At 37.1% G+C, this 27,596-nt stretch overlaps 1 long non-coding RNA gene across 2 annotated transcripts in view; it reads right to left on the bottom strand.

The window, feature by feature from the left end:
* The window catches only part of LOC127428108 (uncharacterized), a 646,769-nt gene that overhangs the window by 333,092 nt on the left and 286,081 nt on the right, over positions 1–27,596 (bottom strand). For both annotated transcript variants that reach the window (XR_007895026.1, XR_007895025.1), the window contains exon 2: positions 5,842–6,112. This is a non-coding gene — a long non-coding RNA (uncharacterized LOC127428108). The remainder of the gene's footprint in view (positions 1–5,841; positions 6,113–27,596) is intronic.

The following is a 27,596-nucleotide window of genomic DNA, read 5'->3' as shown; positions in this document are numbered from 1 at the left end:
ATTAATAACATGAAAAATTACTATTACAATTGTTCAGAACTTCTTAAACTACTTCAAAGAGTTCTCATCAAAAATTCCTCCACGTGCAGCAATGACAGCTTTGCAGATCCTTGTTATTCTAGCTGTCAGTTTGTCCAGATACTCAGGTGACATTTCACCCCACACTTCCTGTAGCACTTGCCATAGATGTGACTGTCTTGTCGGGCACTTCTCACGCACCTTACAGTCTAGCTGATCCCACAAAAGCTCAATGGGGTTAAGATCCATAACACTCTTTTCCAATTATCTGTTGTCCAATGTCTGTGTTTCTTTGCCCACTCTAACCTTTTCTTTTTGTTTTTCAGTTTCAAAAGTGGCTTTTTCTTTGCAGTTCTTCCCATAAGGCCTGCACCCCTGAGTCTTCTCTTTACTGTTGTACATGAAACTGGTGTTGAGCGGGTAGAATTCAATGAAGCTGTCAGCTGAGGACATGTGAGGCGTCTATTTCTCAAACTAGAGACTCTGATGTACTTATCCTCTTGTTAATTGTACATCTGGTCTTCCACATCTCTTTCTGTCCTTGTTAGAGCCAGTTGTCCTTTGTCTTTGAAGACTGTAGTGTACACCTTTGTATGAAATCTTCAGTTTTTTGGCAATTTCAAGCATTGTATAGCCTTCATTCCTAAAAACAATGATTGACTGACGAGTTTCTAGAGAAAGCTGTTTCTTTTTTACCATTTTTGGCCTAATATTGACCTTAAGACATGCCAGTCTATTGCATACTGTGGCAACTCAAAAACAAACACAAAGACAATGTTAATCTTCATTTAATGAACCAAATAGCTTTCAGCTGTGTTTGATATAATGGAAAGTGATTTTCTAGTACCAAATGATCAATTTAGCATGATTACTCAAGGATAAGGTGTTGGAGTGATGGCTGCTGTCTAGATTTGATCAAAAATGACTTTTTTCAAATAGTGATGGTGCTGTTTTTTACATCAGTAATGTCCTGACTATACTTTGTGATCAGTTGAATGCCACTTTGGTGAATTAAAGTACCAATTTCCTTCTGAAACAGCAAAATCTGTACATTATTCCAAACGTTTGTGTGTGTGTGTGTGTGTGTGTGTGTGTGTGTGTGTGTTTATTTATATACATAAACATAAACCTCACTAAGTTTTGTTAGATTTAAGCTTAAATCAAGATATTTACCAAAAGGGTAAGAAAATAAACTTTATTCAAGATACAGTTTTGTCTGAAAACAAGTTATGGATCCACTCAAAATTGTTTTGCATGTTTTTAAGATTTATGAATTTCTATAACAAATTTCAATCAAATTGAACTGTGTAATCTTGTGTAAAAAAAAAATAAATAAATAAATAATAATAATAATAATAATAATAATAAAAAAATACAAATAAAAATCTGTAAAAAATTAATAAAACATAAAAAAAAATATTTTTTATTATTGTTTACTCAGTTCAATTTGATAGAAAATGTATTATTAAATTGAAATGTGTACATATGAAAAACATGTTTTGAGTGAATTATGCAATTTTGGTTAAGTATTTTTAAATGTAGTAAATTTAGTAATTGTTTAATTACTAAAACAAAAAAAACAAAAAACAAAATTAGGATTCATGCATTCCAATTTCATGACAATATTCTATCAAATTGAAGTATAGATATTCTTCAAAACAAAATAAAATGAAACCTATTTTTTATTTTTGTTTGTTTAAATAATAATTTAATTTGATATATGTTTATGAGTGAAGGATGTTTAGACACTTACTTTTTATTATTATTTATTTATTTTGTACTGAGGGTGCATAGTTCTTTCAAAATGTTCTTACATATATATATATATATATATATATATATATATATATATATATATATATATATATATATATATATATATATATAACAGTTATAAAAGTGTGGACAGAGAAAATTAAATAGTGGTCAAAATACAGCTATTAATCAAACAAATTTGAACTCCTAATGCTGTTAAATGACTTTCAATGTTATTTAACACACAATGTTGTTTTCCTGATAACAAAAAAATATAGTTGGACAATTCAGAATGCATTAGGAGACACATCACCCTTCTGTAGCTCAAACTTCAGTTTCATAAACGGATATGAGCATTTGCACATTAAATTGAGCAATGTAGCATAATGCCGTAAAATGCTGCTTATCTGCCTTTTACAGCAGAAAAGAAGTCAAAACAGTGACTGGTACTAAAGTGGATTTGTAGCATGGTTGTTGTTTTGTTTTTTTGGAACGTGCAAACAGACCTAACCTGTGAACGGCGAATAAGAAAAGGATGTATTTAGTACCTGATGAATCTGAGGGAATTATCACAGCAGGCAAAGATTGTTTGATGCAGGAAATGTTTCTTTACCATTGCGATAACAACATTAATTGTGCATCGCGGCGGCGTTTGAAGTAGTCACAACAGCAGCATGTGGCAGAATTTCTGTTACATCTCCTTCCGTCATACCTCGGGGGAAACAACCCCCCCCATTGAATCGAACAAAACCTCCATTTTTTGCTATTAGCGATGTTTTTATCGAAAGCACTGAGGCCTGAGCACAGTTTTGGTCCACTGTTTAATGAACGGGCAATTACAACCAAACAAAATCCCTGAATCATGCAATGCTTATATCAGCTGACAATGATTTCGATCACGTTGGGCAGCAGATCTAATATAGGCTACTGCCTAATTTAAAAACACAGTGATGAGCCACTGCTGCTAGAGATTCATATGTGCACGCTGGTTTTAATGCTGGTAAATTGAGGAGTGATTCGGTATAATGGATTTGTCAGGTGTTGTCCATGCTTCGATCAAAACCCCAGGATGAAAGATGATAATGCACTGGAAACTCCAAGGCAACAAGTTGGCAATAAGCACTTACTGATGTGTATTACAGAATTATACTAAAGATAGCAAAGATGCAAGAATCTGAGGATGTTTTTCCCCCCAGATTAGGCATGAATTTGATTAGACTAGATAGTGAATTCCACACACATCCACACGAACAGAAATGGTTCTCTTGAGCCAGGCAGATGGAGAGCTGTCTCTTTTATTGGCCTGATTACTTCAGCTGTGTTGAAATTGTGCTCCATCTTTCTTACTCTCCTCCATGGGTGGGATTCAAGGCTGTTTTTGTGTAAAGAATCAATGCTGGATCATGACTCCGAGACGGCCTGCCTTCCAGCATTTAAAGTGGTAGTTTTGCTCCCAGCCAACAATTAACAATGAATTAATCTCTTTTTAGCATCTTGCAGCTTTTAGCCAAGTCCTCTGTGCACCTCCCTCAATGTGACACATATGCTTTTCCATAGATGTTCAAACAAGTGCTGGCAAATTGAGAACTAAACCTACAATCTCTAGGGTGACAGTAGTTCTGAAAGTTTGCAAGCAGAGCAAACTAACTCCAGTCTACTTAAAGTTATATTTAAACAGACTTTTTGGCAAGACGCTACAAGCTTGACAATAAAACAAAGTTTGTTTTAGCTTTGTAGCAAAAAAACCCAAAAAACTAGTGAATAACATTTTTTTATTGAGTTCCAAAGTCTGAGCCATCTAAAACCGAGTTCTCTATCAACAAAAGTTGCTCTGAAGAGCAAATCTGTGACCTGTAACCAGAGGCGCAAAAACCATATATGCAAGGTATGCAATGCATAGGGGCGCCATGTAAAGGGGGGCGCCAGCGGCTCACTAAAGTTGGTGCAATCGCATCCTTGACCCCTCCAACATAACCCCCCCTCCCCCCAGTGCTTATAATCGGCTTCCTCGACCCTCCAACATCACCCCCCCCCCCCCCCAATGCTTGTAAAAGTCCTCTTCGACCCCTCCAACATCACCCCCCCACCCCCCAACTTATAATTATTGGCCTCCTCGACCCCTCCAACATCACCCCCCACCCCGGTTAACGCTTATAATGGATGACACTCCCCCGCCCCCCTCGCTTGACAGATACATGGGGCACAATATTTAGTTTTGCATACCCGCTCGGAAATGTGTAGTTGCACCCCTGCCTATAACCGAACACAGCAATATATTGATCTTTGTCTTCCACGGCCTCCTATGAGAAGCTAAAGCGCTGGAGGTGATTTCATTAGTGCCACAGGAGGGCACGAGGGTGGCGCAACCATCCGATGTAGTCAATCTAGAATCGCATGGGTGGAGCTTGAAACACAAACCACCCCAAAGACCTGAAAGTCCTTACCGTACCCACTAATTAGCTTCATTTGCTAAGAAAACAAACTGGGGCCAGATGGTGCGGCTAGCGCGTGTTCATCGATCTCGAATCCCACACGAGCTCACGCATGAGTTGGAAAGTGGGTTGTACAGACGAAAGACAGTAAAAAGCTTCCTCTTCTAGAGGCAGATTGGTGGTTAATGGTGGATAGAAGACAAATGTGCAGTTAATGAGACAGTCTTGACTGAAAAAGTACAATTATGAGGGAAAAGATGGATTTTTGACAAGGCTACGTTAAATATTTCAGGTCTAAACATTTAACCGCCAGCTGACTCCAGTGAGAAGACTGATTACTTTGAGCCAAATATGGCATAACATATGCCACATTTCCAAGTTGAAACCCATCACTAAGATGAAGCTACCCCAGTAAGACAATGAGTCATTTAATTTGTTGAATATATATGAAATGAGCTTAAGATAAAGTTCATGTTAAATGTAGTTAATATAAATAGTTTATGGGTCAATGACATGACGCTCATTTTTTTTGTACAGATCTATTAAATAATTGAAAATACATTACAAAAGCAAGTCACACCAAAGTATTACTTAAATACACCCCTTCTATGATGAGAATATTTACATTTTTTGACTTGAAAGTCAATTTGAATTTTTTTTTTTTTTCTGGCTTAAAGTGAAAAAAAATAACCATCTGGAGACAGTAAAAAAATAATAATAAAAATAAATAAATAAATATAAATATTGTGACATTTATTTAGAAAAGCACATTCTGTTCAGGTCAATTGGTGTAAGCCTGAGAAAATCCATATTTAAGAGAGTTAATCTTATGAAAATGTTCATGTCAGATCTCAACCCAAACTTGAAAAAAAAAATAATAATAATAATAATAATAATAATAATAATAATAATATATATATATATATATATATATATATATATATATATATATACAGGTGCATCTCAATAAATTAGAATGTCGTGGAAAAGTTCATTTATTTCAGTAATTCAACTCAAATTGTGAAACTCGTGTATTAAATAAATTCAGTGCACACAGACTGAAGTAGTTTAAGTCTTTGGTTCTTTTAATTGTGATGATTTTGGCTCACATTTAACAAAAACCCACCAATTCACTATCTCAAAAAATTTAGAATATTTTGACATGCCAATCAGCTAATCAACTCAAAACACCTGCAAAGGTTTCCTGAACCTTCAAAATGGTCTCTCAGTTTGGTTCACTAGGCTACACAATCATGGGGAAGACTGCTGATCTGACAGTTGTCCAGAAGACAATCATTGACACCCTTCACAAGGAGGGTAAGCCACAAACATTCATTGCCAAAGAAGCTGGCTGTTCACAGAGTGCTGTATCCAAGCATGTTAACAGAAAGTTGAGTGGAAGGAAAAAGTGTTGAAGAAAAAGATGCACAACCAACCGAGAGAACCGCAGCCTTATGAGGATTGTCAAGCAAAATCGATTCAAGAATTTGGGTGAACTTCACAAGGAATGGACTGAGGCTGGGGTCAAGGCATCAAGAGCCACCACACACAGACATGTCAAGGAATTTGGCTACAGTTGTTGTATTCCTCCTGTTAAGCCACTCCTGAACCACAGACAACGTCAGAGGCGTCTTACCTGGGCTAAGGAGAAGAAGAACTGGACTGTTGCCCAGTGGTCCAAAGACCTCTTTTCAGATGAGAGCAAGTTTTGTATTTCATTTGGAAACCAAGGTCCTAGAGTCTGGAGGAAGGGTGGAGAAGCTCATAGCCCAAGTTGCTTGAAGTCCAGTGTTAAGTTTCCACAGTCTGTGATGATTTGGGGTGCAATGTCATCTGCTGGTGTTGGTCCATTGTGTTTTTTGAAAAGCAAAGTCACTGCACCCGTTTACCAAGAAATTTTGGAGCACCTCATGCTTCCTTCTGATGACCAGCTTTTTAAAGATGCTGATTTCATTTTCCAGCAGGATTTGGCACCTGCCCACACTGCCAAAAGCACCAAAAGTTGGTTAAATGACCATGGTGTTGGTGTGCTTGACTGGCCAGCAAACTCACCAGACCTGAACCCCATAGAGAATCTATGGGGTATTGTCAAGAGGAAAATGAGAAACAAGAGACCAAAAAATGCAGATGAGCTGAAGGCCACTGTCAAAGAAACCTGGGCTTCCATACCACCTCAGCAGTGCCACAAACTGATCACCTCCATGCCACGCCGAATTGAGGCAGTAATTAAAGCAAAAGGAGCCCCTACCAAGTATTGAGTACATATACAGTAAATGAACATACTTTCCAGAAGGCCAACAATTCACTAAAAATGTTTTTTTTATTGGTCTTATGATGTATTCTAATTTTTTGAGATAGTGAATTGGTGGGTTTTTTGTTAAATGTGAGCCAAAAGACTTAACCAAGATCTTAAACTACTTCAGTCTGTGTGCACTGAATTTATTTAATACACAATTTGAGTTGAATTACTGAAATAAATGAACTTTTCCACGACATTCTAATTTATTGAGATGCACCTGTATATATATATATGACCATATATATATATGTATATATATATATTTTTTTTTCTATCTAAAAAACACACTTTGCTTTATATAATCTGATTCATTCAGTTTCATTGAGTTTTCTGTCATTTGCATGATTGTGTTCATCCTGAATTCTGCATCCAGCATCTGTAACCTTGAACGTTTATAGCTCAGAGAACACACTCACTATTTATGAGCAGGTAGACGGGAAAGACTCTATCTAACCGAGGCACTGAAAAGAACACAGAATTCAATAAATAAAGCGGATAAGTGGCCTGCTGTTAATTCAGTTCCAGATCTTTGGGTGGCCAACAGCCACAAGAGGACTGGTGGTAATAACTCTTGTGTCCCTTTCATACACTACATTCATTTTAGCAAAATAACATGATTTAGGAATGTCTGCCAGTCATCTAATCTTGTAATGCTGCTGTAGTGAGATTGCGGTCACAGTTCTAAGGTTGTCCCCCCTTATTATTACAGTCACAATCAAATACACACACACACATACAGGTTCGAGTACACGGTGGCATTTTAAGTGGATGAGAAATCACTCTAGTGCTGAGACATGGTCTGAATCAGTTGGGTTATTGAAGTGCTTGCATTGCCATACAGTACAACTCACTTGCATTGTTAGTGCATCTCTATTAAAGTATTTTAATGGTATTTTTAAAGCAGCACTGTGTTGATATTCCTAAAACATTAACCTCTAACACCAGTTTTACACTGCACTAGCTCACTCCTGATAAAAATTATAACTTTATTTTGTGTATAGAGCGCAGCAGTTTCTGCAGCATTTAAAATCACACGTGTTGTCTGCTGTGAAATTGTCGTGACACACTGCTTCAGTCTGGCTCACGTGCTGCTCCGGCGTGCGATGTAAAACAGGCATAACCCTACGTATTCAACTTCTGTAAGTGATTCATGTATATAATTTCAGTCTGAGGTGTGCTATCTTTTTTGTATACTTTGCTCTATGAAATATCTGATTAAAATCTGAAAATACTATTATAGAATGATCTTAAAAGGTTGTAAAGTTGATTGGATTTAAAGTGTGATTGGTCTTTTCTTTCTCACCTCTATTTAACCACACATTAACACGTTATTGATTCTCAAACACAGTCGACAGAAAGCAAGACGTGCACAGAGATGTCATGAGGTTTAAGGTGACAGAATCCCTACTTTATTTCTACTTCAACAGCGGGACTTTTATTTTGAAGTGCCTTCCCATCTCTTACAGTAGGAAGTCAATAAGGCCACGTCCACACTAATGAGTTTTCGTTTGAATACGCATCTTTTTTTCTCCACGTTTTAGCCTACCGTCCACACTGAGATGGGGCTTTTGACAGCGAAAAAGGAACTTTTCAAAAATGCTCTCCCAAGTGGAAAAAATTTAAATGCAATCTTCGCGTTGTAGTGTGAACTGGAAAAATGGAGATATTGGAAAACAATGACGAGTTAGATGTCATGTATGACGAGTTAGATGATATGTTATTCATTCAACCCAAAACAATCAAGACAATGAGGCGGCCCATGTTGTTGCGGCATTGCCCTTGCAAAAATCAGGAGTTCATTGCAAATTTGCCGCAAACTTGCCGCAAATTCACCACTAATCATTTTCACATGCAAATGAGCTTTGCTGCAAACTTGCAGCAAATTGTCCATTGTTGTAAAAGGTTTGCTGCAGGTTCACCGCTACCGTTGAAGAGCTGCAAACTTCTGGCAAACATTTGTGGCGAATCACAAACTCATTTACATGTGAAAATAGCAAGTGGCAAGTTTGCAGCTATTTTGCCAGAACTCTAGATATTTTGGAAGGGTGTTTGGCCTGATATCCACTTTAATTGCATTGTTAAAGATAAATGTTACCTTGTACAACCTTCACAATGCTTTCCTTCAAAGGCGACGGGAAGTTTACTTGGAACTGGTGTCCGACGGTGGAACACCAGGGTAATTGCGTTTCAGACTCTACGTGGAACGACGATTTGTTTTGCATGCGCAGTAAGGGGAATTAATAGTTTTCTTACGTTTCAGTATGGACGAGTAACTTTTTCAAAACATTTGAAAACGGCAATGTGGATGGACAGCGTTTTGAAAATGAAAAAAACAATCCGGATTAATGTGGACATAGCCTAAAACAGTCAGCATATGTCTTTGAAACATTTTTGATTTAGAATGTTTGTAAATCTGATCTTTTTTTTTAATTTTTATTTTAATGTTCAGCAGATGTTAATTAGAATGCGATGCTTTCCAGATGAAAAGATCTAAAACAGACATCTCAGAAATGTACGTGTGCTATCTGTGCTGTGGTCATCGACTGCATTACACAGATGTTGATAGAGCGTAACTTGTATTTAACCCAGAAAAATTCCTTTAAATTCAGTCATAACCTGAGGAGTGGATATTAAGACAGAACTTCCAGTACTTGTTTTATTCTGATTTTATTTATTTATGTATTTATTTATTTTTTTGTCTCTCTCATTTGCCTTAAGCAGTCTGAAACAACACCAGTGAACCAGGTTCAAACAAGTTTTAGATCATTTGTTATTTTCAAGGTGAGCATCTACATTCCTGGCAAGCGGCGCAATGATAAGTAGCGCGAGGTCATTTGCGTAATTTCCCTTAAAAATGTCCTCTCAGTCCCTGCTCCGTCTCTTGCAATGTCCTACCATCTAATCTCTGCCAAGATCTGAGGAGCCCATTAGCTTGCTGTCGGAGAGGTCTGTAAGTAATCGTTTGCCGTAGAGGAATGAAATTGACAAGTGCTTAAGCCGCGAGCACAGACAGAACACAATTCCCCAGCACATTTCCGATAGCTCTATAATCAGCCCTCAGATAGAAAGTCACATCCACGGCCCATATTAAGATTCTCTATCTCTCCACCAAATGTTACCCATCTCGGATTGATGAAACCTTTTTTTAACTTTTACTCTCAGCTAGGGAACGTTTTGCAGTCCTCGTCCTCTCTAACTCTCCTTCCATTTCTCTGAAACATTTTCTTCCTTTGATATCTCCCTTTCTCATCACCTGCAAGTCTCTCTTTCTCTCTCTCTCTCTCTCATTGGTTAAGTTTGTAATGGAGAACTAGCTTACTACTTACTGAAAACTTGACTGAAAATACATTGCCTACTTTTTTTTCTTCATCGTAAAGCTGCTTCCCAAATCACATACTTTTGGACTATTTGATGCTATTTTGTGAGTAGTGTGTTCACAATAAAAATGCAACGAAAAGAAAAGTGCTACGAGGATCTGGATGAGTGTGGAATGTTGAACACTTCATGCACTCTGTGCTCGCAGCTCGCCCTACAGTACATAGTGAAGGGGGCGGGGTTACCTGGCTGCAGTGCTGTCTTGACAAAACAACTGTAGTTAATGGTGAATGTAGCAACTAGCTAAACTTCTGTGAAGATGTCACCTTACAAATGTGAGCTGAATGTTTTACAATCACCCCACACTATGAATTTTTACATTATTTGAGATATGTGTTGAACTGAGGTTGGCTAACACGCTAAAGCTAGCAGCAACACATCGTATGCAATGAAAAGTCACTTCAATGTGCTTAAAAATGGTGATTGTTTATGTGCAATAAAAAAACTGTTAGTGTGCCATTTGAGACTGCACTACACTTTGAAAATTCATGCACTTGTTGGCCGAGTTCAGAGTGTCCTGCGGGTCATTTTGGACACTTCCCTTACAAAAATCGAGAGTTCACTGCAAATTTGCCACAAACTTGCAGCAAATTCACCACAGATAATTTTCACATGCAAATGAGCTTTACGGCAAACTTGTGGCTAGTAGTACTTTTTACAATATACTGAAAACTGTATACTTAGTGTTGTTACGATGCCTACATTTCAGAAGTCGCTACCAATACCAGTAAAATTTCATGATTCTCTGTAATTCTCTGTAATTATAACAAAAGCATGTTTTGTTCAAGTGTTCAAGTAACATTGCTTCAGTGTTTTTAAGTAGGAATTCTGTTTATTTATTTATTTTTTCTGAATTCCATGTTTTAAAGTTTAATTCAGTTCCATCATCAAACTAGCATCTAATCAAATGAATTAATAAACTTTAATAAAATGAAATTAGAACAATTACTTTTAAAACATACCATTGCATTTTATTTTAAATCAAATGAAGAGCTTTAGTAAACATCCTCACAGCATAATCTAAAATGCAACATTGGTCTTATTTTTGACAAATAAAGTGATGCACAACAGAGCATCACATAATAAATAAAAACATCGATGAAAACTTATATTCAATACAACAGCACTCTTGCTTGTGATATATAGGTTCAATAATAATAACAATAATAATAAAATACATTTTACTAAACACTAGAAAAATATTTCTGTGGCTTTTTCTTAAATTTCATGAGTCAAGCTTTTATTTTGATGTGAATAATTTTCCACCCTGTGTTTTTGATGGTAGATTCACACTTCTGGATAAGACGTTGGTTATATGAGCGCAAAATGCTGCGATTTAATTATATAAATATATAGTCTGCAGGTGCTGCGCGCATCACAGTGAGCGCTCTCTTCTGTCTTCTACTACAATAAGCACAGCGCATGATCCTCATAAAATGTGGTGTTTTTAGCATATAAGTGGCTTGACGCATTCACTTTGCAGCACGCAGAACATGCAGACTCACAACTTTATCACAATTTTAATTTGATTAATTGTCCATTTTTGTGTAAAGGGAATGACGGCATATGCTAAAAGCACGTTAGCATTTGAAAGCAGCCATCGGAAAGTCAGACAGTATGTGGACACCGAATTGAGTCTGTGCTCGGTTCATGCAGAAACATGCAGTACTGCAGAAACATCGGGATCATGACATCTTATTTTTATTTTAGCATCGACTTGGTACCGAAGTACCGGTACTTTTGACTTCACTACTGCCTATTTATTTTTATTTTTTTATAGTTTGTGAAACATCATAAACTATGCAACAGTATATGTTTCTATCATTAGCTATGTTTCCATCCACATTGCGAATGTAATTTACGCGAAAAATATCGCAAAAACCAGTTTGTGAATAAGGCATAGTTTCCATCCCATGAGTTTAAGACAGGGGTGGGGAACGTCAGGCCTCAGGGCCATATAAGGCCCGCGAGACCGTATGAGAAATAATTTGAAAAGCAAAAAAAAAAAGGCCCTGATTCAATTAATTGTAAAAAGATACAATTAATTTAATGATTAAAATAATTTTAAATGATAACAACACAATATTGAATAATAGCAGACCTTACAGTGTTTTCTTCTTGGTGCATGAGCACGTAACGCAATGCATACACTAATTTTAACCTTCAATCAGAAATTGTGTGCAATTGTATGGCCCGCAAATAATTTTGTACATACTCGAATGGCCTTTAATGGGAAAAAGGTTCCCCACCCCTGGTTTAAGAGAACAAAATCGTACTTCTGGGGAATTTGGCGCAACATAAAAAGGAAAATGGAAGTTGAAGCCACTGTGGCTCTTTTATTAAATGTAATAAATTACTCATGGTTTAGAGCTTGCAGAAAATACGCTCTTGACGAAATTCATGTTTGCTAGCATTTAGCGTCTTATGTATGGGAGTAAAACGTGTGTCACATTTCTGGGAGGTATTAATCGCCAATCATTTTCATGACAGACTTTGGCATTTCAGAATAACTAGAGCAACATTTGATATGCCATGTGATGATATTGATGATATTTTCTAAGCGAGTTATGCATTCACTTGGCTTGTTGAGGCACAGTCGCATGACTTTTTTGATGCGCATGTAAATTCCTATAGGGAATGCACATGTTTAGGCACATGTTTGCTTTCTGAATAAAAAGATTATCCACCTCAAGTGAGCGTATATGTTTTTTATGTGCACTTTGGAAACTTTGTTTGCATCTCAGTGATTCCATCCAGCATTTGTATACGACATCCCAAAATTTGCATAAAAACCCAGTTGTCTCATGAACTTACTACATTGCAAGTTTAATATTTTTGAGAGTTATGTAAACTGTCATTTTTAATTTTATTATTATACATTTTTAATCCAATTTGTTTTAAAGTCTTAAATAACCAATCAAGAAAGAGATTAAAAAAAACAACGTTATTGCTTAAGATATTGCTTCTGGTTCATTCATCACACTAGAAATGGGTAAGAATGGGGGCCTGGGTATCTCAGTGAGTAAAGACTACCACCCCTGGAGTTCACGAGTTTGAATCCAGGGCGTGCTGAGTGACTCCAGCCAGGTCTCCTAAGCAACCAAATTGGCCCAGTTGCTAGGGAGGGTAGAGTCACATGGGGTAACCTCCTCGTGGTCACTATAATATGGTTCACTCTCGGTGGGGCGCGTCGTGAGTTGTGCGTGGATGCCACGGAGAATAGCGTGAAGCCTCCACATGTGCTACGTCTCCGCAGTAACACGCTCAACAAGCCACATGATAAGATGCACGGATTGACGGTCTCAGACACGGAGGCAACTGAGATTCGTCCTCTGCTGCCTGGATTGAGGCGAGTCACTACGCCACCACGAGGACTTAGAGCGCATTGGAAATTGGGAAAAAGGGGCGAAAAAAATAAATGGGTAAGAACACTGCATTGTGAGATTCATAATTCTGAGCAGTTTACACTTTGTTGTACACTACAAATTTTGGCAAAAGTAGTAGGTAATTCAGTTATTCTGTTCGTACAGTAGAGACTCGGACTCAAGTCGCATTTTAATAGACTTCAGACTCGACTCCAGACTCAACCTAAAATCACTTAAGACTCGACACAAAGGACTCGTGAATATTTAAAAAATGACTCAAGTCTTTAAACCTTAAATATTAATATCTTAAAGGAAGAATTTGTGTTTTATTTATATGGTTTAATTACAACTGCTTCACATTTTCCCGTGTGTCATGATCAATCGGACACTTTTCATAGAATTTGATTATGTATTTCCGCTTAAACCCCGAAAATTGATTAATAGTCCAATTAAACATGACGGCACCCATCATGCCATTTGTGCTCACATTTGGTTGTAACAAATGTACAGTATATATCGTGATAAATATCAATATCAGATGATATGAAAAATAAATATTGTGATAATTTTTTTGGGCCACATCGCCCAGCCCTACCTAATGATATTTTATTACATTGCATTGCATATGTCATATTGCATTGCTTGTGTGCGCATTCTGAGCCTTGTTGAACTGACCATGAGAAAAACTACAGCATCTTTATTACAAAAACAAAAAACAAAAACACGTACAGGATAAGTTAAGTCTGTGAAATCATTAAATAAAATAAAATACATTTTTACAAGTTCAGATAGAATCCTATTAGTATCCCAGATTTTTCAGAGATCATACATTTGTAATCTTTAAGTAGAGTTTTTAAAATATATATATTTATATAGAGTATATAAAAGATGTAGCGTTTAGTGACTTGAGACTCGACTCTGACTCGTGACGAAAGACTCCAGACTTGACTCGGACTTCAGATGAAAGACTCGTGAACATCTCTGGCGTACAGAAAATGAGCATACTGTGCACAGTGCGCATACATTGTAGTGCTGAAATAGTTAGAGTAGAATGTTAGTATGCTCATCCAAACATAGCCATTCACTAAACTGCCGCCCTCCATTCTTAGCAATCACTATTTTCTTACTCTTTTACAGTTCATACTCTCTCTCTCTCTCTCTCTTTCTATTTCCAGAGAGTTCATTGCGCTGCTGTTTAAAACACATATCAGTCAGATCATCGAGCCCTGCAGCTGAACCCCATGACCTTCGGATGTCATTGGCCGCTGTCTCCGCTTGTGTGGCACTCTGCGTGTTTGTATGTGTGTGTGTGTCTGAGTTATGAAGATATTGGGGTGTAAATCTGAGCACCTGGACAGATGGCAGGAGCATCGGAGCACCCTCGGATGCACTCTTCATTTTTATTCAGGGACAATGCTGAAAAATGGGCAGATAGTAGGAGATAGAAGAAGAAGAAGAGAGAGAAGAATATTTGAAGAAGAACAGAATGTTGATGTACTGTAATATAGGTATGTCGTTGACATATTCCTTAACTAACTCATATTCTTCTGCCAAATATTTTTTGTCATTTTTATTGATTCCTTACAGAAGTTTTTTGTTGTTTTGTTTTGTTTTGGTTTTGCCTTAGGATAAACAGCAATATTTTATTCTTAGATCCTATGCAATTGTTAAACCTTAGCTTTTGGAACATTCAGGGTTTGTACTCTAAGACATTTGGACTAAAAAGTACAAACACAGAATTTTTGAACAGCATTTCACATGTTGACATACTGATTCTGAAACATGGTGTAAAATGGATGTCTTCACCCAATGCCCCGCAGGTTAATGTGAACACATTGTACCTGCCTGGAAACTCAGCTCAATATATCGTGGCAGAAGCTCTGGAGGTTTAATTATATGGATAAAAAAAATTATCTGACCCCTTTTATAACTCCACTGCATCAAGGCAAAAACCACATATGGTTAAAATGAGACAGAAGCTTTGGAATCGTGGATAAAGATCTGTATATTTGTGGAATTTACATACCACAGTATGATTCTCCATATTACAGTGATGAAATCTGCCATTCTATTGAAAGAGAAATCAGGGAAATCAAACTCAGGGAAAAATTGTACTATGTGGAGATTTCAATGCTCGAACTGGCTCAGAGCCAGACTACATTAATAACTCAGGAGATAAGTATATGTTCACTCAAATACCCAAAGATCTCTTCAGTGCTCTTGCTACAAGAAGTAATCAAGATACAGTACTCAACAGAAATGGAAAGGATGTACTGCAACTCTGTCAAACCCTAGGTCTGTATATTCTCAATGGCAGATCAAAGGAGATTCTTGTGGGTGCTTTACTTAGAGTTCAGATCTGGGGATCAGTGTAGTGGATTATGCCATAACAAATATAAGCCCCTCCTACTTTAATGCATTTACCATTAAAGTTCAATCACCCTTTTCTAACCACAATCAGATCAATGTTTTCAAAAAAAAAAAAAAAAAAAAAATCCGAGGCCCAAAATAAAAAGCCAACTGATCTGTATAAACTTAAATCATACAAATGGACTCATAGTGCTGCTGATATATATATTTCCATATATTGTTAAGGGAAACAAAATCAAATGAGTGCAAAAGAGGCACTAAACAAAAGCCTCCCGAAAAATGGTTTGACCGTGATTGTAAATCAATTAGGCAGAACTAAGATTGATTTAAAACCAAAAACACAAAAATCCAGAAAACAAGGAGTTATGTTTAGAACACTCTAAACTTCTTAAACAATACAAAAAAAAAAAAATAAATAAAAAAAAAAAAACACTGGGACAAACAGGAATACTACAACCAGACCCTAAAGAACATTGAAAACACAACAGACCAGAGTCAACTCTGGAGCCTATGGAATGGCTTAGGCACTACAAAACAACGTGAACTAGCCATACAAGATGGCAACATTTAGAAAGATTATTCTGAAAACATCTATACCCATTAAATTGGTAATTTAAATGACCCTAAGCAAACAAAAATCCTTGAAAAGTTGAATAATCTTGAGTCATGCATCAAAAACAACCAAAATCCACTAGATTATCCAATAACCCAACTAGAACTAATTGAAAAAAAAAACTGAAATCCCTCAAATGCAATAAATCCTGCAGTCCTGACAACATCATAAATGAGATGCTAAAAATGTTGGTGTTTTCCCTGATGTGTGGAATAAAGGGCTTATCTCTCCAGTCTTTAAAAGTGGAGACAAAACTGATCCCAATAACTACAGGGGAATCTGTGTAACCAGTAACTTGGGAAAAATATTCTGTTCCATTATCAACCCACGACTTTCAACTTTCATTAAAGAATATAATGTCATCAGTAAATCTCAAATTGGTTTCCTTCCTGAACATCGAACCACTGACCATATATTTACACATTAATTAACAAACATGCCCACCAAAAGAAAGAGGGCAAAATATTTGCATGCTTCATAGATTTCAGGAAGGCTTTTGACTCCATTTGGCATAAAGGGTTATTATATACAATTATTCAAAGTGGCATAGGGGGTAAGGTATATGACAATTAAGAATATGTACACCCAAAATAAATGTGCAGTAAATATTGGTCAGAAAAGAACAGAATATTTTTCCCAACATTGAGGGGTAAGACAAGGCTGCTGCCTCAGCCCGACTTTATTTAACATTTATATTAATGAATTAGCAGACCTGCTGGACAGACCCGCGAGTTCGGGACTAGAACTACAGGACACGGAAGTCAAATATTTACAGTATGCAGATGATCTATTAATTAACACCAGAAGGTCTCCAAAACAATCTAGACATCCTAAATTAATTCTGCCAAGACTGGGTCCTAAAATTGTGATATTTCAGAAAAAAAAAAAAAAAAAAGAAATCTGGAACAAAAATACTAATTTACTTTAAATGATACCACACTTCTACATACCTCACAATATACTTATCTTGGACTTGTCTTAACCCCCTCTGGACAGTTTAATTTGGCAATTAAAACATTAATTACAAAAGCCTGCAGATCAATGCATGCCATAAAAAATGAAATTATTCAAAATAAACATTCCAATCAGAATTTGGACAAAGATATTAGATAGTGTCATACTTCCCATTGCTTTATATGGAAGTGAAGTCTGGTTTCCATTCAGTAATTACAGCCATAATGCTTGGGACAATCATCCTATAGAAGGTGTTCATGTAGAATTATGTAGAAGTGTCCTTCATGTAAACAGAAAGACACCCAATAACACATGTAGAGCAGAACTCGGCCATCTACTTCTCAACTTAAATATATAAAAAAAGAGTTAAAGTTTTGGATTCACTTAAACTCTAGTTCTAAAGATACTCTTCATTATAAAGCACTGAAAACACAAGAACTCCATCCACAAAGTCCTCTCTGCCTATTAGTGTCACAACTCACAAACAAAGCACCCAAAATCAACTCAAAACAACTAATAAGAATAAAAGAAATAATGAATCTCCAAACCGATATATATACATGGAACATTGGAGGGAACAAACAAAAACACAAAGTCGCCTACAACATCACCTTCAACTCAACAGAGGGTATAGACTTGCTGAATATCTGTTCTTGGTCAGAGATACCAAATATAGACAATTATTGACCAAATATAGACACAGTGACCACCAATTGGCCATTGAAATAGGAAGGCATAAAAAGACATGGCAACCTAAAGAAGATCGAACTTGGGTCCATTGTACATCAGGTGAAGTAGAGACAGAAGTACACTTCCTCATTCACTGTGAAAAATACTCACACCTCAGAGATTCATTATATATTGAATTACAACAACTTATCCCAGAGTTTCATTCCCTCGGTGAAAATCGTACTCGGTGAAGGACCCACTTCACCCTTAGTGGCAATCACATTAACAAATGACACAAACTATGAACATCCAGCACCTGTTTCAGCAATTTAGTTTAGCTTCTGTTATTTTTTACATTTGACTGTACACTGTGTGCCCAATTATTAGGCAAGTGAGTATTCTGATCTTATCATTATTTCCATGCACATTTTCCAACTCCAAACCATATAAACTTGAATGCTTATTGGATTCAATCATTTTCAGGTGATATGTATTTGTGTAATGAGGGAGGGTGTGGCGAAAGTGACTAACACCTTATATCAAGGTGTGCATAATTATTGGGCAGCTTCATTACCTCAGGTAAAATGGGCCAAAAAAGAGATTTAACTGACACTGAAAAGTCAAATATTGTAAAATGCCTTTCAGATGGATGCAACACTCTTGAAATAGCTAAACTATTGAGGCGTGACCACCGGACAATCAAACATTTTGTTGCGAATATTCAACTTGGTCGCCAAAAACGCATGGAGAAGAAAACGCACAAATCAACTGCAAAAGACTTGAGAAGAATTAAACGTGAAGCTACCAGGAACCCATTATCCTCCAATGCTACCATATTCCAGAACTGCAACCTACCTGGAGTGTCCAGAAGTACAAGGTGCCAAGTGCTCAGAGACATGGCCAAGGTCAAGAAGGCTGAAACACGACCACCACTGAATATATTCACAAGTTGAAGTGTCAAGATTGGGCAAAGAAATACCTGAAGACAGATTTTTCAAAGGTTTTATGGACAGATGAAATGAGAGTGACTCTTGATGGACCAGATGGATGGGCCCGTGGCTGGATCACTAATGGACACAGGGCACCACTTCGAGTCAGGTGCCAGCAAGATGGAGGAGGGGTACTGGTATGGGCTGCTATCATTAAGGATGAGGTAGTTGGATCTTTTCGAGTTGAAGATGGAATGAAACTCAACTCTCAAACCTACTGCCAGTTTCTGGAAAGTACTTTCTTCAAGTAGTGGTACAGGAAGAAGTCCTCAGCATCCAAGAAGGCCATGATCTTTATGCAGGACAATGCTCCATCACATGCATCCAAGTACTCCACTGCTTGGCTAGCCAGCAAGGGCCTCAAAGATGCCCAAATAATGACTTGGCCCCCTTCCTCACCTGACTTAAATCCTACTGAGAACTTGTGGGCCCTTCTCAAACGTGAGGGAAGACAATACACCTCTTTGGACAGCATTTGGGAGGCTGTGGTTGCTGCTTCAATGCAAGTTGATGGTGAACAGATCAAGAAACTGACAGACTACATGGATGGAAGGCTCATGGCAGTTATTGAAAAAAAGGGTGGCTATATTGGTCACTGAATATTTTTGAAAGGCCAAAAATGTTATTTAATTGTCATTTTGTGTTATTTATTTGTTGCACCTACTCTAAAAATTGAGAATAAACAATTGAGTTGGGAGACATTCTTTTTGTAATTTAGTTGCCTAATAATTGTGCACACTTATATATCCCCCTGAGAAAGACAAAACTCACTTTTCCTTTGTTAAACATTCAGGTTTGAGGTTCAATAACATTTTGGATTGACGGGGAGCATTGTGTTTGTTCAACAATAAAATGAATCCTGAGGAATACAATTTGCCTAATAATTTGGCATGCAGTGTATATGTTGAGCACAATTATATGTCTTTGTTTCCTTAGTTTTGTTTTGTCTTATTATGTCCATTTTACTGCATTCATTTATTTGTTTTTCTTGTAATGCTTTGGCAATATGTACTTACCTACTGTATGTCATGCCAATAAAGCAATTTGAATTTGAGAAGAGATGGTAAAATGGGTGGGACGGACAATGAGTAGTGGTCGAAGACTTCCAAAGACTTTCCATCACCAAACAGAAGCACAAAAGTGATGACTGTTTTCTTGAACATTCCCCACATCTGCCATTGTTCACACTGGTTTTACGTTTTTAAACCACCAATGGTTTATTCACAGTTGACTCTGGATATCAAGCTGGGGTAGGAGAAAAAAAATATGTTTATGGATGGGTAAAAATATGTTTTTTTATTTATTTTTTAATTTTTTTCTGATTAATCTTAGCGATATGCGACTAAAAATGTCTGTAATTAGGTACTGGCTGTTTTTATTTTATTTATTTATTTATTTTATTTTTTATTTATTATTATTACATTCGCCAGTGATATGCGCTCAACCAAAACACTTACATCGTCTGAACTGCCGTTATTCTTAAAAAGAGAGTGCTGTTTTAGCAGTTGTTTTACATGCCATTGTAAATACTTGTAAATAGTACAAATTATGCATGTAAACAATAAATATGTTACTGTGTGTGTGTGTGTGTGTGTGTGTGTGTGTGTGTGTGTTCCAAAATATTATATTTATTGATGGAATATATGTCATTCATAATTTTTTTTAAAAGCTAAAATGTTACCATTTTGTTTTTAAAAAAAGCTAATGATGTAATTTGTAAAACTTTTTATTTGTATTTTATTGTTTTATTTATTCATTTATTTATTTTTTATTATGTACCTAGATGGAAAACCTCCTGTATAATTAAGGGCATATAATTAGCTGAGAGATCATTTATTTCATATGTGAGCAAAGTTTTCATTATAACTTAAATATACACAAATGAATCGGAATTGTATCTAAATCGGAATCGAATCAAGAGCTTGTGAACCAGAATCGAATCAGGAAATCTGTATCAATACCTAGCCTTATTTCTAAGCATATCTAATAGTGATCGTAGTGATAAATCTGACTATATTTGGCCATGTCAAGATTAACTGTGCCTGCTTGGATTGTCTGTTCACATATTTTTAGTGAACTTTGATTAAATATTTTGTAAAATACTGTGTGTGTTCATTTAATTTAAAGAATGTTGTGTACACCTCTTTTTCTGTCACTGAATTGTATAATATACATATTGTCACCCTGCTCTGTTGATACTAGTATCTGCATAACTGAAAAACCTATATCCCATTTATAATGATTAACCACTTATATCTAGCACAGATCTTTTAAACAGAATGCATTTTTTCAACATAAAGTTGGCATGTTGTTTCTGAGACTTCTGGTATCCTAGGATCGGCCACATTATGCCGACTCACTGACAAGCACCATCAGACATTTTAGAGATCGTCCACAGTGTGTTTACCTTCCCTTGTGGTGTATCTGGAAGCATGTTGCATTCAAATCAGGAAGTAATCACGTTGGTTTAATCAGTGACGAGCACGAATCAGGGGATTTATTTTTCCCTCTAACATTACATTTTCACTCCACTGATGGTTAAGTTTAGGTTTGGGTTGGGGGTACAGTATATAAGGCATGCATTGCTCTTTACTGTATTACAGGCTGTACAGCTGAAAACAACTTGCTTCAGAACTCGCTTTTGGTGCCCCTCTGTGGACATATGCTCATATGCGCCCATACGTCCAACAACACTTACTGCTTTGGCCACTGGTTTTAGTAAAAATTATTTTAGCTAAAGAAAATTCAACCTACCCTTTCCAATTTCACTTTCAGATCATTCTGATTATTTTGTTTAGTTGTCACTTTTTGACATTGCCATTGAGGATCTTTAGAAATTGAGGTCTGGATCAAAATATTGACCTAGACGAGCATTTATTCTGCACCAAATGGGTAAAATAAATGACAAAATAGGAAAGCAAATCAGCTCAGATAGATGTTCTAAGCCATTAGTGAAGCTCTCAGCCGTCAGAGCTGCAGCGCTCATTCACATATCTGCTTTTTTCCCACAACAGCAAGAAACGACAAAGTGAGAAAAAAAAAAAAAAAGAAAACCTGTGACATTTTTTGCAGCAGATTCAAACATTGACATGGTTGTGTTTAGCCCGAAACTTTTGGGTTTATTTTTGTCAGTGATTAAGCTAACATTTTCAGTCTCTCTTCCATTAGCTGCCGCTCAGAAGTATGCTCAGTGAAGCCGTACAAATGCAGCTGCTCAACAGAACAAAAGCCCGAAGAGAAGTAAAGAGGGTGGGTGCAGGGGCCCATTTCAGGGTCTGTGACTCAGTGTATATTTGGCTCTCAATAGCTGCATTTCCACTACCGGGCCAAATGAGGGCATGCTAGTGTGTGCCAGGGCCAGTTGCATTCCCACAGTCACTTCCGGGGCTTCATCATGCTTCCTTGAGGTTTTCTCGGGGCCAATGTCTTTTGGCCTGTCGATTACTCTAAACAAGACCAACTGGGGATTGAGGCAGGGTCAATGTCAAAGGCGGAGTTTCGTTGAACTTGCAAGGTTGTGTTTCCCGTGCACAAAGGTACAGGTTCGGGGAAAATTAAAAAAATTGCAAGCACAGTTGGACAAACACAATGGACAAAGTGGTGCCCAAAGAAAAACATTTCTATGGTTCGAGATCATGGACGGTGTGCCATCATGGAGAGACCACTCGGGACACCATGGCAGTTAAAGTTGGTGAGTTGTCAACACTAACTTATCTTGCTAGCTAGCTAATGTTTACAAATGATATAAACTCGATATTCTAGATAACGAGATACCTCAGCTTGAGCTTCCATCTTGCTTGTGAAATGGGCGATGTGTGTGACGTTGGCACCAGGGTGGCATAATAAGGGAGGGTTTTAGTGCAATGCTACGTGGCTTTTGGCCTGATGGTTGGAACGAAGATCGATTTTGGTTTTGTGGCTCGAGGTCCAAGGCTATTGGCCAGCCCAGGCTCACACTGGCCCGACAGTGGACAAGCGGCTAATGATGCTTGTGTCCTTACTTTGCTGTCTCCATGAGAGAATGAATTGTGATAATGTGGCATACCTCAGATCTTGCACCCCCCTCAGGAACCAAAAGATGGTTCCATGCCCACAAGTGAGCCATTTTCGGCTCATGTCTTGACTCGCTTGTTCTTCAGGACTCGTACCCTGATCCTTTGCATTGCAAGTGCAGCACTTTATTAGTTGAGCAACAACTAGTAAATGTTGACACAAATGAATACATTAAACTTAAACCATTCACATAGAACTGCTTTAATTTCTTTCAATAATTTTTATCTCTGTCTGAACTGCTTTATTATTTCGGGGGGGGGGGGGGGGGATGAAAGCCCACCCCATTTACTCTCGATCTCTCTCTCAAACACTTCAAGAGATAATGAAAGATTTTAGAATTAGACCTGAGCAGCAATTTCATTCAAAACTGACCCTGTTGACCCGCATACAGAAGCTGCGATATTAGCAGATCAAGCGGCTGTCTGAGAGAGAATGATCTGAATAAAGCTTATTAAAAGACACATTCGCACACGTTCATTATCATACGACATTGTATGGCACTTAGCTTTTTAATTTAAGGAACATTGCGATGTGTATCTACTGTGATGAAGGGCCGCAGACTTACTAAACCAAGAAATGGCCACTCAGATGTCACAGCAAATGTGTGTGCGTGAGATAGAGACAGACAGTAAAAGAGCAAGCGTAACATTTTTATGACATCCTGGTTCATTACTAAATGAGGACAGCTCTTTATTGCCTTTTGTTTGGACAGTGACAGTAGACTGCAGCTGAAAAGCAAGAGGACAAATATACAAGCTTTTGTGTCTGGGTTTCAGTCAAAAACAGGGAAACCTGATTATTGTCCTTTAAGGATTGGTTATCGTGCAAGAGTGGTTTGAATGGGCGTTTAAGCATAATTCACAGAATTAATACGCAGAATTAAACAAGATATTGGGTGAATCTCACAAAAAACAATCCAGGTCACATTACTATCAGTAAAGATAAATTAATGAACAGTTAAGAATTTTTACTATTTTAAATAAATGAGGACTATTGATATTGATGATACATTTACTGGTATTATCTAAATAATAAAATCTCTATTTACTGTAGTATATTTTATCATACTGTTTATATATATATATATACAGGTGCATCTCAATAAATTAGAATGTCGTGGAAAAGTTAATTTATTTCAGTAATTCAACTCAAATTGTGAAACTCGTGTATTAAATAAATTCAGTGCACACAGACTGAAGTAGTTTAAGTCTTTGGTTCTTTTAATTGTGATGATTTTGGCTCACATTTAACAAAAACCCACCAATTCACTCTCTCAAAAAATTAGAATATGGTGACATGCCAATCAGCTAATCAACTCAAAACACCTACAAAGGTTTCCTGAGCCTTCAAAATGGTCTCTCAGTTTGGTTCACTAGGCTACACAATCATGGGGAAGACTGCTGATCTGACAGTTGTCCAGAAGACAATCATTGACACCCTTCACAAGGAGGGTAAGCCACAAACATTCATTGCCAAAGAAGCTGGCTGTTCACAGAGTGCTGTATCCAAGCATGTTAACAGAAAGTTGAGTGGAAGGAAAAAGTGTGGAAGAAAAAGATGCACAACCAACCGAGAGAACCGCAGCCTTATGATTGTCAAGCAAAATCGATTCAAGAATTTGGGTGAACTTCACAAGGAATGGACTGAGGCTGGGGTCAAGGCATCAAGAGCCACCACACACAGACATGTCAAGGAATTTGGCTACAGTTGTTGTATTCCTCTTGTTAAGCCACTCCTGAACCACAGAGGCGTCTTACCTGGGCTAAGGAGAAGAAGAACTGGACTGTTGCCCAGTGTTCCAAAGTCCTCTTTTCAGATGAGAGCAAGTTTTGTATTTCATTTGGAAACCAAGGTCCTAGAGTCTGGAGGAAGGGTGGAGAAGCTCATAGCCCAAGTTGCTTGAAGTCCAGTGTTAAGTTTCCACAGTCTGTGATGATTTGGGGTGCAATGTCATCTGCTGGTGTTGGTCCATTGTGTTTTTTGAAAACCAAAGTCACTGTACCCGTTTACCAAGAAATTTTGGAGCACTTCATGCTTCCTTCTGCTGAAAGATGCTGATTTCATTTTCGAGCAGGATTTGGCACTTGCCCACACTGCCAAATGCACCAAAAGTTGGTTAAATGACCATGGTGTTGGTGTGCTTGACTGGCCAGCAAACTCACAGACCTGAACCCCATAGAGAATCTATGGGGTATTATCAAGAGGAAAATGAGAAACAAGAGACCAAAAAATGCAGATGAGCTGAAGGGCACTGTCAAAGAAACCTGGGCTTCCATACCACCTCAGCAGTGCCACAAACTGATCACCTCCATGCCACGCCGAATTGAGGCAGTAATTAAAGCAAAAGGAGCCCCTACCAAGTATTGAGTACATATACAGTAAATGAACATACTTTCCAGAAGGCCAACAATTCACTAAAAATGTTTTTTTTATTGGTCTTATGATGTATTCTAATTTTTTGAGATAGTGAATTGGTGGGTTTTTGTTAAATGTGAACCAAAATCATCACAATTAAAAGAACCAAAGACTTAAACTACTTCAGTCTGTGTGCATTGAATTTATTTAATACACGAGTTTCACAATTTGAGTTGAATTACTGAAATAAATGAACTTTTCCACGACATTCTAATTTATTGAGATGCACCTGTATATACTGTATGAATCATGAACACCATATTTTTTTATTCATAATTCATTAATTCATATTTTTTTATGACAGGAAACAGAAAACAGCTGAAAATCATCTGGAATAGATTATCTATTATTTATTGAATAGGCTTCATTTAGTGAATATAGAAAAAGTGTAACCACTAATGCACATTTTTGCTAATCTTAAAAAAATAGTCTCAAATGATATTTATGATATTTATGGGAATTTAAACATCAGAGCATCAGTAAACATGTTGGGAATTTCAGGTCAAATACTTGGAAAATTGCTACATTTCTTCCAAAAGTTTGAGATAGTATCAATTAGCTTCCTATTGTATTTTTTATTTATTTTTACTGCACATTATTCTCAAAGGTTATTCTCAGAGATATTACTGTAATATACATAAAAATTACTGTAATGCAGTTATTCATATGTGATGGTCCTAAAAACAGGTTTCATTGTTTTTATGCAAAATATACAGTAATTTCTTATTTCTTTCTTTTCACAGATTTTGAGAGATTCAACTATTTAAAAAAAAAAAAAAAAAAAAAGTCACCTGTTAGGAGTTAAACGTGATCATTAAATAGTAAAATGACCCTTCCAGATGCAAACCAGAAAAAAATAAATAAATAAATAAAAAATAAAAAATGGAAATAATATGGTGTGCAAAAGAAGGCATGATGACACATTGAATATGACTGAAAATCTGAGGAGATGATCTTGTGTATGAGTGAAAGGGCTATTAAACGGATAGAAGAGGAAGATGCCTGTTTAAAAAAAAAAAAAAAAGCCCACATTTTTGGACAGTGTAATAACAAAAGTCTCTATAGAGAAAAGTATGCTTCTTTCTTTCATCCCCAAGTCGAGGATTTGTCTTTTTACTATAAATCTCCACTTTCAGATGTGAAAGTGAAATCTAAACATGCACCACATGTGTCTTTCAGATGTCAAGTGAAAGTGAAAATGGAGATTTAGAGTAAAAAAATGACTTACATTTTGTTCTGTTTCTCACCCACACCTGTTATATCGCTTCTGAAGACATGGATTAAACCACTGGAGTCATATGGATTATTTTATGCTGCCTTTATGTGCATTTTTGTGGTAATCAACATTATGCTACAGATGCTGTCGGTTGAGCTTAAATAGTTCTTTAAAGTAAATGCACATTGTTCTTAAGGGGGGCATCTTCCCCTATTATTTATACGGCGTATGAGACATAGTATTCTTTTCTGATTCCTTAGAAAGATTATTATGTTGACAATTATCTGTCAATTATATACCAAAAGATTAACGTTGCATAATATCACACATCGCCAGTGCCCATCAGACACTAGCTCTGACCCTCGGCACAGAGAAAGTATGAATAACTGACGTAATTAAACGGTTCGTTGCTCAGTCTGTCAAATATACGATCAGCCAATATCCCTTCAGCCTTTCCAAGATTCACGCTTGATCAGCTGGTTTGTCTTCTTCCCCTGATCCTGCTGGTGGGGGTCAGTGGTGAGATGGAGCGTATGAGGGGGTGAAGACCGTAGATCGATATTCTTGTCACCGTGTGATGAAAAGTGGATTGGCCCACCTATCAGCAGTGCCAAACCAGATTATAAACCGAGAGATGTCACCTGTCACGAGTGCACGGCTTACATGGCAGATGGGAGACGATTATGATCAGCCCTGAAAACAATGAAAAACTATTTTCTCCATGTTTTTTTTTATTTTTATACTCTCCTCCTCCCTTGTTAGAGAAAACTCGCTAAAAAACATAAACACCTGCTGTAGCGTCTAGAGACCCTGATGGGTTTAACAGAGGAGGAGAAGAAAAGCTTGTTAAGTGAATAAATATGAATGAATAAATATGAAGTTTGGATGCCAGATGTACTTAAACACATGCTGTCTCATGGAAATTAAACTTTACGATCTCATCAGCGGCAGTAGTCCGCAAGGCATAGGTCTTGTATGTAATGTGATTCAGTTTAGCCTTCAGCATGCTGTGCATACGGATGGGCCGTATCCAAGAAAGCTTAGTTACACGCCGTAGTCACAAATCCCCCAGA

Source organism: Myxocyprinus asiaticus, chromosome 37, assembly GCF_019703515.2.
Source record: "Myxocyprinus asiaticus isolate MX2 ecotype Aquarium Trade chromosome 37, UBuf_Myxa_2, whole genome shotgun sequence".
NCBI classification, from domain to species: domain Eukaryota; kingdom Metazoa; phylum Chordata; class Actinopteri; order Cypriniformes; family Catostomidae; genus Myxocyprinus; species Myxocyprinus asiaticus.
This window is presented reverse-complemented; position numbering and strand designations above follow the sequence as displayed.